This window comes from Notechis scutatus, chromosome 2 (genome assembly GCF_049901735.1).
Source record: "Notechis scutatus isolate UNSWTSFEM ecotype Mainland chromosome 2, rNotScu1.2, whole genome shotgun sequence".
In the NCBI taxonomy this organism is placed as follows: Eukaryota; Metazoa; Chordata; class Lepidosauria; order Squamata; family Elapidae; genus Notechis; species Notechis scutatus.
Genome location: NC_142010.1, coordinates 188,486,559 through 188,498,698, shown reverse-complemented (window position 1 = coordinate 188,498,698; position 12,140 = coordinate 188,486,559).

Here is a 12,140-nt window from a genome sequence, read left to right as displayed (position 1 = left end):
CATGGAAGTATCTTCAGACAACACTGGCTCCCTTGGCCAAGAAATGGAGATGAGCACTATTTCAGGGAAACCTTTACTTTTACCATAATGGAATTATCCAACCCATATCTAAAATGTTCCTTCTCTTCCTCAGTACTCCTCCAGATCTTTCCCGGCTCCCTCTATAGCTCCCACATACTCCATAAACAGACCAGGTCCCTTCATTCCTATCACTCATGTGATTGATTATTTGGTAAGTCATTCCAACCACCCATATTCAGTTCCCACATGCCTTCCTCAATATCTCACCTCCTGTTACCCTTTTCTCCATCCCAGACTCATTCCCAGCTGTTTTGGTAATGACAAAATCTCCCTTTCTCTCTCTCTCTCCCTCCCTCTCTGTCTGTCTCTCTTGATTTCTCATCTAATTCTGACAGACTGAGAGTAATACTGAAGCAGTCTTTACATAATTTTGCTGCTAATCACAATCACTCAGAAGTTTGGGATCGTGCAGCTGCCTGGACTTCCCAGCAAGTTATGTGGCTGCCATGAGAAATCTTGATCCATGATCATCATTCTCATGTTATTCCTAAAGCTTGCCTTTTCCAACTACACAACTCACACACCTCTAGCAAGTTTTTTCACCTCCAAGCACCACCAAAGCAAAAGGGAGAGTGGTATCCTTAATCTCCTCTTCTCTGTCCATCAACCAGCCATGCCATCAATCATCTGATATGATGATTGTTCACCTAATTCCTCATCTTCATTTTTCAACACCATGCTTTGTAAACTAGAGGTAAGAAACCAGCCTTCCACATGTTATCAGACTATGATTCCTGAAAGATCTAGCCACTATGGCCAAGGACTTTGGCTCAGAGTACCAAAGTTTCAATGTTTTCAAAACATTCCAGGTGCTATTCTTTGATTTATGGGTAGCTGTACATGGCTGTACACCATAATAGAAGGTAAGATGGAGAAATTAATGTACTGATAGATACATTTGAGTATCATATGGTTTGATGGCCATATGAGTGTTTGAACATTCACACATCAAAGAAAGTTTTATTCCTATATGCATATCAAAGTAACATCCCAGCAGAAACTTGCATTAAATGAAATAAATAAAATTTATTTCATTTGAAATATGAAATAAATATGAAATAAATAAAATAATATTTATTTATTCAAATAAATAATGAATTTATTGCCTTTCATTTCAGAATTCTGAAGTAGAGCTGTTACTGGCTGATTCTGGATTTTTTTTTTAAATTGTGGATTTTTTTTTTTAAATATAGAAGTTAAAGAACATTATTTCAGCTATCATTCCTTTCTTACCCCTTACCAGCAAAAGTAATGAACCATTGTAACACTTCCGTATTTATTTGCTGACACCATACAGTTTGTCAGCTGAATATTATCAGATTGTAATGTTTGCTCATGGAATGCTAAATTGACCTGAGGATAACCCATTTTAGCTCAGAAATACTGACACTCTGCTTATATAAGCCCTTTGTTTATAGAAACTCAAGGCACCTAACCACTTACTCAGCAATAGAAGTTATTTAACTAATAAAAGAGAATCTTTGCATGTCATTACTGTCATTAATTTTTAATTTTTCTCATGCTGCCTATCTTAATGATGTCATAGCAGTAAAATATTATGCCTTGTTAGCGGCAAAAAAACTGAGCCAGTTAAATAACTGGATGCTTTCCCAGGGAACCATAAAAATAAGATGGTCCCTAGATTTTACCAGAAGGATAGGTCCCCAAACTTGAGTCATGGGGGGAAATGCTCCTTGTCACCACATTGTGTCTTGGAGTTGGTTTACCAAGTCAACTGGTGATCTGTTTTTAATTCTGAAAAGTGTATATTTAGGAACAAATTAAATCTGTCAGAGTATATTCATGAACTGGAATAGAGCATGGTAACAAGGTCAGCCAATGAATAGGCATAGCAACTAAGTCAGCCAATGAGGACTGTTTGGAAACTGAAACTAGAAGTAGCCTAGGCGTGGCTCTATATTAAACGTGGCTCTAAATGTTAAGCTCTGAGTCTGTCTATTGAAAATGAAACTGCTTCTCTCCTCTGCTGTGTATAATGCTTGCCTGCTGAACTAAAGTGAAACTGATGTCTGTTTCCGAGCTCCTGAGATGCTGCTAAAGTTGAGTTGCTTGTAACATGTCTACTTCTGTTTGAGTTTGGTCCTTGTTGGAGAAATCTACAACTGGTATTGTAAAATTTACTTTATATGTTTATAAAGAAGTTAAATGAAGCCTCAGCCTTCTGTGTTTACTTTTCTGGTGCTGAATTTATGCTGCAATAGTCTGAACAAAATCTTTTCCTGATTGTGAATGTGTGGTTTAATCTGGAGAAGGTTTTCCAAAGAACAAGTCCTTTCGGAGAGCCAATTTGATGTTTTCCATAAGTTTTGGACCAAACTCTTAACATCCCTTATAATTTGCCCTGCTGCTGGGCAGATAGGAATTGAAAACCCAAAATTTCTAGAAGAAATTAACCAATCTCCAGTTGTATAGGAACTGTTTGCCAAAATGACTTTCCACTCACTGATGCCACCATCCAGTTCAGGAATGTGATGTTGAATGAATACCAGAAAGTGAAGTGGTGCCAATCTACTAGTTATGATGGACAGTGTTTTGGGAATAAGGTTATTTGTTAAAGAGTATCTCAGTAGAGGCTCTTATAGATAATATCAGGCTTGGTCAGCAAGGAAATAACAAGCCATATAACATATAGCTTTGTTCGGGTATTTTCCCACATCATTATAGTTGTGCTTTTAAAGTTGTAGCAACGTTTCGGCAGAATCTCATCTGCCATCATCAGGCTTCTGTATTGTGTTCGTCTGTGAGTCAGACTTTTACAGTTACAGTTACAACTTACAGTTGTTTCAGTTTTAAATTTGGGGCTAGCCTACTGCTGTGCCAGAATGGTTTTTTCTTCATCCTGATTGGTTGGGAGTCTTGGTCTGTATTTACTGGTCTTGGAGTTTGCTGTGTTCTGCTTGATTGGTGTTTCTAATATCTTCTGTCTGTTTTGTGGCTTTTTTTGTGTGTGTCTTGATTGGCTGGCAACATTGTGTTCCTGTATTGGAGGCTTTTAGTGCAGCTTGGCTCCGAGTAAATGGACAGCTATCATTTGTTAGGAAGCTAGGTTTCATCTGGGTGCCTGGTTGGGGTGTGTTTGAGCTGGAGGTATCAGGGGGGATCTGTTTGTGCCCAGGTGTTTGCCTGGCTAGTGGTGTGGAGATTTTTTTGTTTGTTTGTGAGTGCAGGCTTCCAAATAATTGACAGTCTGGTGGAATCATCTCTTCTATTCACCAGACTGTGACTCACAGACGAGCAGAATACAGAAGCCTGATGATGGCAGATGAGATTCTGCCAAAACGTTGCTACAACTTTAAAAGCACAACTATAATGACGTGGGAAAATACCCGAACAAAGCTGAATACCATACATGTAAGTACCCACGAAAACTTAAGAAAACACACACACACATATATATAGTATTTTTTAATTGTCAGCTTAAATCAATTTATTAATCAATTTTATATAGACATCCATCTTGTCCAAAGTGACTCTAGGTGGCATACACTAATTTGTGAATGGGTTGTATGTTTGTTGGCTTACAACAAGAAAAATACATTATCAGGCTTTCGCTTTTTCCAGTTAGGGATAGAAAAGATGTTAATAGTGAAGGCTTTGCTAATTTTCTTATCACACTTTGTATTTATCCACTCAAGAATGAGGAAATCTTTTCTGCCTAATACTTAATTTTCAATAAATGATTTTTTCCCCGTGCCTTTTGTGAAGGAGATCAGTGAAAATGGAGAAGGAATGGTTTGCGCTTGTATGACTTCAGGGTATTCATGGATGAAACTTTTGATAAATCAGGACATTGGCTTGTGAAACTTTACTTTCAATGTTTCCTACCTGTTAGATTTCTGTATCATGCTCAGAGCTCTGCTTTTCTATTAGCTCATTCCTTTTGGAATGCTGATCTCAGACTAGCTTAGCTTTGGCTTCAGAATTAATTCATTAAGTAGTCCTCTGACTGTCAGCCTTGGAAGCCATATTTTACTCAGAAGCTCCGAGGCTACCACTATTAGCGCCTGGGAATTTGGGAGGGTTTTTTCCATAGAGGGGTGGAAGATTAGACTCAACAACATTCTTTCACAGGAAGTCAACTACATGTTACCCTGCATCTGGAGGGGAGCGTTTGGAGGAATGACTCCAGTTGGGATGACGGTTGATTGGGCCATGTGATAAATGGTGGGTGTGGGGGATGGATCTTTGAAACTATAATTTGACAATTATAGTTTTGCCTTTCCTAATCTCATGATTTTGGATTATGGCTAAGCTTATTTTCTTTACTTGGCCTCTCCCATGGTTGGACCCAGGAACCAGGAGTATGGATCAAACTGGTTATCAAGAGCTGTTGAAAAATTAAGTGTGAGTAGATCAGACAAGATAGGATAATATTTGAAATGATTTCTAACTTTATGATTCTATTTGGTACTATAGTAATAGTGTTCTCATACTTATTACTCTGAGAACTCAGCCAGTTCTTACATACAGCCCATTTTTGTTTGATTCCCACCCCCCTTATTTAACGATTGCATAAAGAATACTGAAAAATGGCTGGTGCAGGTAATGATAAAAGCATCCTTCAACTTTCCAGACAATTCTTAACTAAGATAATAAATGTAGAAGAGGATTCAGATGAAAGCTTGGTATTTTATATTACTCTGCATGGTGTGCAAATTAGCACATATTTTCTGAATATGGAACGCCAAAGAATACCTTGAACTTTGCATTAATGACAAGATTTGTCATTATTAAGCACATTACCAATTTTTTAAAAAAAGCAGGGAGAAGAGAGAACATGAATTGAAATTAAGCAAATTGGATCATCTGCTCAACTCAAGGGAAAGGCTGTGAGCTATGTAGGGAAGATTCTGTCTCCATTGGGGGAAACTACAGTAGCACTTACACCAAGAGTAATGTACCATCAGCTGGGGAGGGAGGGATTTTTGACTGGCTAAAATAAATGTAAAAAGTAACATGCACCTTAATGTCACGGTATCAGACCTGAACAATGTCAAAATACTGTCCTAATTGAGAAAAAAAATATTCCCAATTTATTGCTACAACCTTTGCTTGACATAAGATCTTTAGGAAAGTTCAAAGCTTCTCTGCAGCTTTAAATTTTTTCAAATAGAGAACGCTTAACTCTTTAAGCAAAATATCTCAATGATAAATTGGTTTGATTGCCTCCTTTCTCGGTGGCTTCTTATTGTGCTATTTTTATTAAATACACAGAGAGAGGAGGCTAGGACCCCATTCTAAACTTAGAGCACACTTAGCTGCACATGAAACACTATTAGGAATTTTAAAATAAAATGTGTGACATAAATGTAGAAGAATTCACCTTATGAAAAGTTTGTGTGGCACTGTCAGTGCTTTTCTCTCATAGTCACAAGAAACAGAAAAGTATCCCAGGGAATAAATTGAATGTCCATGTTGGCTATGGGCTCTGTGTCTTCTAAAGGCATTTTCCAACATAATGACATCATATTCCACCAGAAAAACCAACAGGGAGTGAGAAAGCAGTTTTGTTAAGTTTCATTTCTTAAACCTCCTGAAAAGCTGCTTTACTCCCCACCATACAACACTTAAAGAATGAAAAAGATGGGATATCATCTTAAGATATAAACCAAGTCACAGACACCATATGTACATTAGTTGCTTCTAAAAATGCAAGCCATAAACTAAGAGCATGACTTGGAAAATGTTCTCTTATTGGATCTATAAAGGATGTTTGTTAAAGCCTTGAAAACATCTGTGTGATGGGAAGAAGAAAAATCAAGAGAAATCAAATCCTATAATATTTAATTGAATTTAAAGATTAAGAGTGTTAGAATAAAAAGGAAGGGACATAAACTTGGCTTATTTGATCAGTGTTAAAATATGTCTTCTTTTGCAAATTTCTGGCAATTATTTATGGACTTTTTGCTGAAACTGACTTTGAAAATTGCTGTTTTATTGTTTGCTTATAGATAAGCCTCGGATAATGGATGACGAGATATCTGTAACCTACAGGAAGTAAAGAGTTACTATATTTGTTTATACTTATAATGAAAATTGGAAGTCTCTTCTTCATATACAGTATTTCTTTTCTTTTTCTTTAGTATATATTTTCTTCTTTTCTCCTAGTCTTTTTATTCTTTTGTTACATTTTCTTCACTTTTATCTATATTTAGTTTATTTCTGCTTTTACTACTGGAATCCAAATTCCTAATTTAAAAAATGGTTCTATACTGTGATGCTATCTGATCTGCACAGCATCCTCAGCTGTTTCCCAGGCAAGGACTCACCTTATCAATGAGAGGCGCAGCCTATCACTTGAATAAATAAATAAATGTATTATTAAATATATTTATTATACATGTATTATCGTATTCTTATGATAGGTAAAACTGCATAGGTTTTAGAGTGGAAGCAGCAAGCAGATTTCCCCTAGTCTTTTTTTTTTTTTGCTTCTTAGAAAAACGTATCTTGTTTGAAAATCAAGTACAAGTTATTGAATGAGAGCTTAGAAATGAATAGGGTTTAACCTTCAGCCTCCAATTTAAACTGGGATTTGCAGGATGGAGGATTTTCCAGGTAACTAATTGACCCCAAAATAACATCTGTTTCAAGACTCATGTAATTTTCACAGAATGGGGTGGGGGGGAATGGCTAGTTTAGAACTGTGCTAAAGGTACTCATCATTTGCGGTGTCTACTTGTTAATGCTTTATTGTGTCTCATATTTATGTTCTCTGTACATGCTCAGTAAAGAGTATGGTTTTATGCAACTTGGAAATCCTTTGTAGCAGAATTTGAATACATTAGGGTCAGACTCAAATGTTATCTTGTGTAATATTATCTTGCTCTGCGCAGGACCTAATGATGATGATTATCTTGTATCTGCCACTTATTGTCACTTAGAGGTTTTCTTAGGGTGATCCTTTTAAGCCACAGTCTCTGAGCAACTCGGCATTTTTAACCTCCTTTGCCAGTTCCATATGGCTATTTCAGATGGTTATGTCTTTTATTTTCTTAAGTTTATTTGTGCAAGATTGGGCTACCTCCCAAAGAGCGGGTAGGGCATTCATTTCAACACAGAAAGTCAGGAGGTCGTACTATGGAATTTAAGGCCTTTTGTTGTTTTTGTTATGTTTGGCTTTACTTGCCAAAAAGGCTGTGAGAACAGAGGTGGTATTCGGCAGGTTCTGACCAGTTCTGGAGAACCGGTAGCAGAAATTTTGAGTAGTTTGGAGAACCTGCAAATACCACCTCTGACTGGCCCCGCCCCCATCTATGTTCTGCCTACCGAGTCCCAGCTGATCAGCTGGGTCTTCTTTTGTTGCCCTGCATAGGAGAACAGAGCTGGAAAGCAGGTTAGTGGGGTGGGGAGGGAATGGGATTTTGCAGTAACCGTCCCCCAGGAGTGGGGAGAAAATGGAGATTTTACAGTATCCTTCCCCTGCCATGCCCAACAAGCCATGCCCAACAAGCCATGCCATGCCCAACAAGCCATGCCATGCCCAACAAGCCATGCCATGCCCAACAAGCCATGCCGTGCCCAACAAGCCATACCCACAGAACTGGTAGTAAAAATGTTTGAATCCCACACGCTTTGTGAGAACCCTTTCTCTCTCACTTGCAAGGTGAACATAGAAGATAGGTGGTGATGGCAGTAATTACAAAGCCACTACACCAAGACAGGAGACAGAGATAGGTTAAGAAATGGGCTTCCAGAGGATGAGGATGATGGTCTTTTTTGAGTTCCTACAAACTCAGCCATGCTGTTACAGTCAATCTCACTTGTCATGATTTGCATGAACAATGTAGACAACGACAACTTTAATACCTTTGTACTTCAACTCCCAGAATTCCCTAGCCAGTTAGGCTGGCTAGGGAATTCTGGGAATCAAAATCCACAAGTCTTAACATTGACAAGGTTAGTTCCCTCTGATGTAGACCATTCCAGCTTTTGTGAGATGTTGTAATATCATAATTATCCACAAACCATGTTCTTACCCTTTGCTCAAAGTCGATATAAATGAATTAAATGATGTGAATGAATTCAGTTAAATTACAATTGGAATTCCTACTGATCTTCCCATAGATTACTTAACTGAGAAATATACTTCTTCTCACTCAGGGCTGAATTTTAGCAAACAGATCTATTTTTTTAGCTATCTTCTACAAGGAACTGAGAATTAGCATCAATTCTTGAAGGATGCATCTGGTTAAGATCCTAGGTTGGACAGGATTACTATTGATCTCCTAGTCCCCTGACTGCTTGTAAAACCCAATATAGTGCATTTTTCATTCTCTATTGATCCTGTGACAGTGGCTTTTAACTAGGACTCTTTTTTAAAAAAAATCAGAAATATCAAAGAAGTTCCTTGAGTTTATATTAGTTGCATAACTATTTCTGATTCAATACAGAGTATAGAATGGATAAGGCTCTGAAAATTGCAAGTGTAACACGGGGATAGAGACAAATATTTCTATTCCACCTTTCATTCAGAAACAAAAAGAAGAATATATCATGTTCCTGCCTCTTATTTTTTCTACATAGTTACAGCCTTGTAAGGCCTACAGCGTTAAAGTAACTGGCTCAAAATCTTCTAGTGACCTTTGGGTGTTGAAGGAGACTAGAATCTGGGTTTCCTTGCTCCTAGTTTAACACCTTAAGCATTGTAATTATAATGCTGATCATTATAACCAACAGGCTCTTTGTTGGATGTATGCACAAGTCCTATCATTTCTACCCCTGACATTTCCTTGTTGAGAGAAATCTATAGCTGAGTCTCTCTACCATCCAAAGTTTTGCCTTATAGTTGCCAAAGGAACAGCCACGTGCAAAATAACATATAGACTCTAAATGACATAGATCTTCCTTCAAACTGAAGCTTGCCCAATTCAAGAGTGATGGGGCAGATGAAGGACCAAACAAATATATGTTTCACGAATGAAGGCAAATATATGGGATAGGATAGCAATAACACTTAGACTTATATACAGCTTTACAGTGCTTTACAGCCTTCTCTAAGCAGTTTACAGAGTTATCATATTGCCCCCAACCATCTGGGTCCTCATTTTACCCACCTCAGAAAGATGGAAGGTTGAGTCAACCTTGAGCCGGTGAGACCTGAACGGCCAAACTGCTGGCAGCCAGTGATCAGCAGAAATAACCTACAGTACTGCACTCTAACCACTGCACCCCTGCAACTCTTAATATACAATAACCAATAGGCAGGCACCTCATAAATACGATGCCTAGAATAACCCAAAGTGTCAGGACTCCAACATGCACCCCCATTCAAATCATAAGTCTCTAGCCGCATCTCTCAGAGTAAAAAAGATTGATTTATTAGGAGTTGACATGTCTGCATTTGACATGTCTGCATTTGCAGCCGACTCTGACACATCATTTGTTTCACCCTTGACCCTGGTCTTCACCTCATCCCCTGGATGTATATTCTCCAATGAAACACATCCATAACCAAGAGTCATCAGTCATGATCTCCAGTAATAATTTTGTGTGCCAGAAGCTTTGGTTGCCAAAGTGATTGTCTGAAGCATTTAAGGAATGCACTGCTTTCCCCCACTCCCTTTCTTCTGGCAACTAAAAAGACCAAAGAAGTATTATTTTTAGTTGACACAAAGCACATATTCCAGTAGACAGAAGTTCCTTGAGGATGGCTCCAAAAGCTCGGAAGAGTAAACCTCTGGTGCTGGTGACCCACCCAGATCGCATCTTGCACATTTGTGTTTCTTCCCTCTCTTTCTGTACAAAAGGAGAGACTTGTAGTTAAGAGACACAACATTACGTTCAATCTAATAAATATGTCATCTAAGTAATAAACTATTTGGTGCAACTGATTTAAATTCTCAGAGTTCCACAAAGAATGCATTCTGAAAACTTGTTAATGACATCTGAAAATCTATATTTTAGGAAGTGCAACTAAATGGACATTATTCAAATATTCTTTTTCTAACCCAGTTTTAAATATTCTTGATAAGAAAAGAGGTCTGGCCTTTGTAGGCTTTGTAGGTTAACATCTTCAGCAAAAATCTCATACAATACATTATACAGACTGGCCACTTGTGGAAATGGCCATGACAGAGCACTTCAAATTCCTGGAATGTTTATATAATCTTCAAGATGGTCTTTCCTTGAGTGACAGACTTATAGTGACCAATTATATTGCAAGACAGTTAGTTGGAATTCCTTGGGAGTTTTAACATTTTTTTTCCTCTAATGCTAAACACTGGACAAAAATATTTTGTAATTGACCTACATGTGTTAAGCAGCCCGCTAACGCAAGAAAAATAAATCTGTCACACCCAATAACTGTATGTGAATGGATGCTATTTATAGGTAATTTTCTCTGCCTGCGTTCTCAGAACTCTGTGTCCTAATGGAGACGAAATGAAAATAACACATTTGTTAATATTTGGGATGCCATCAAATTCTTTGCAACTTCCGAATGCTAATAATACATATATCCAGATAAGTGCCATTTTTTTAAAAAAAGTATATTTTTCTCTGAAATACATGCTTCTTGTTTCTAACAGATCTCCTTGCTTATGATTATATACTTCTGGTTGTGTTATTCATGCAAAGAGGAGCAACTGACAAATTAATTTTGTTAATTTGAGAGGAACTGGGCATGGCTGGTCTAGGGAAGAAAAGGACCAGGGGAGACCTGATAGGAGTGTTCTAATATTTGAGGGGCTGCCATAGACAGGAAGGGGTCAAGTTATTTTCCAAAGCACCTGTAGGCCCAACACCTGTAGGCGACTCGGGAGTAAGGCTGCAGGGTAATGGCCCCTCCCTGAGGAGATAAAAGCCAGCTGAGAAACTGCAGTTCTTTGCAGAAGGCAAAGAAGTTTTACACTCAAGCCTGGTGGACATTAGGAATATCTGAGTTGGTGTTTGGAGACTCTTTGTATTTGAATTATTGCTTAGTCACTTTATCTGGTGTTCTTGGCAGCCTTGCAAAACCTTGGCAAAGCTTTCTTATCAGAGCTAATTGGTTTGAAGCAGCCTTTCACCCATGAAGGAACGGGATTCGTAAAGAAACATTAAAAGGTTGTGCTGTTACCTTTGTCTCGTGTTTGCTTCCTTGGAACCAAGTTTGGGTCAGAACACATGCTTGCTGGCTATGCCTTAAAGTCCACTGGGTGACCTGGCCAGACTTTTGGCCGGTCACTCTGTCACAGCTTCAAGCATCAAAGCATAGCACTTCTGAAAAAAAAAAAACATACGGGACAGAAATTTACCAGGAATTCAGAATGAACTTACAGTAAGAGAATCTTGCAAGATGGAAAGTATTTCTCACCTCCTCTCATTTTATTCTGTGGAAAACGAGAGAGGGTTTTCCATGCCCTTTCTGGATTAACATTTTCCATGCCCTTTCTGATTTAAAAAAAAAATGCTGTTTATCCTCTCCGTCTGCTCTTCCATCTGCCTCCCAAGATCATTTCCACCTACCATCATAACTTTAGAACAGTGTTTCTCAACCTTGGCGACTGGGTGGGTGGACTTCAACTCCCAGAATTCCCCAACCAGCTGTGCAACTGTCCAAACTCCTCCAAGCTACCAATATTTTCTTCTTCAAGAATGCCTATAAAGAGAGAGCAAACCCCACACCTTACTAGCATTGATGAATATTGTCTAGTTGGGTCATGAATGAAACATCCGAAAGCAAATAACCAAGCTCAGAGAGCCCCACAGATTCCACTGTCCAGAGTTTGCTTCAAGCCTCCAGCGGTGAAACCGCCCAATGACTTCAGGAGACAGGCTGTTCCCCTGCTTAGTAGCTGCTCTCTCTTCCTTATTATTTCAAGTTTGGATTATACTCTATACCTCATTAAAATGGTTATGGTGTATTCACAGTAGGATATATGTTTTGAGAGCCTCTAGATCCCTGCATCTAGGGAGTCCCTATTTACTTGTGACAGATACCTTCATGGGGAGAGAATGGAGTAAATATCTAAATATCCAGAAGGGCCAATGGATTCTGCTATGCAGTTCTCAAACTCTGTTGGATACAGCCAATAAATAAGACACATTCAAAAAAA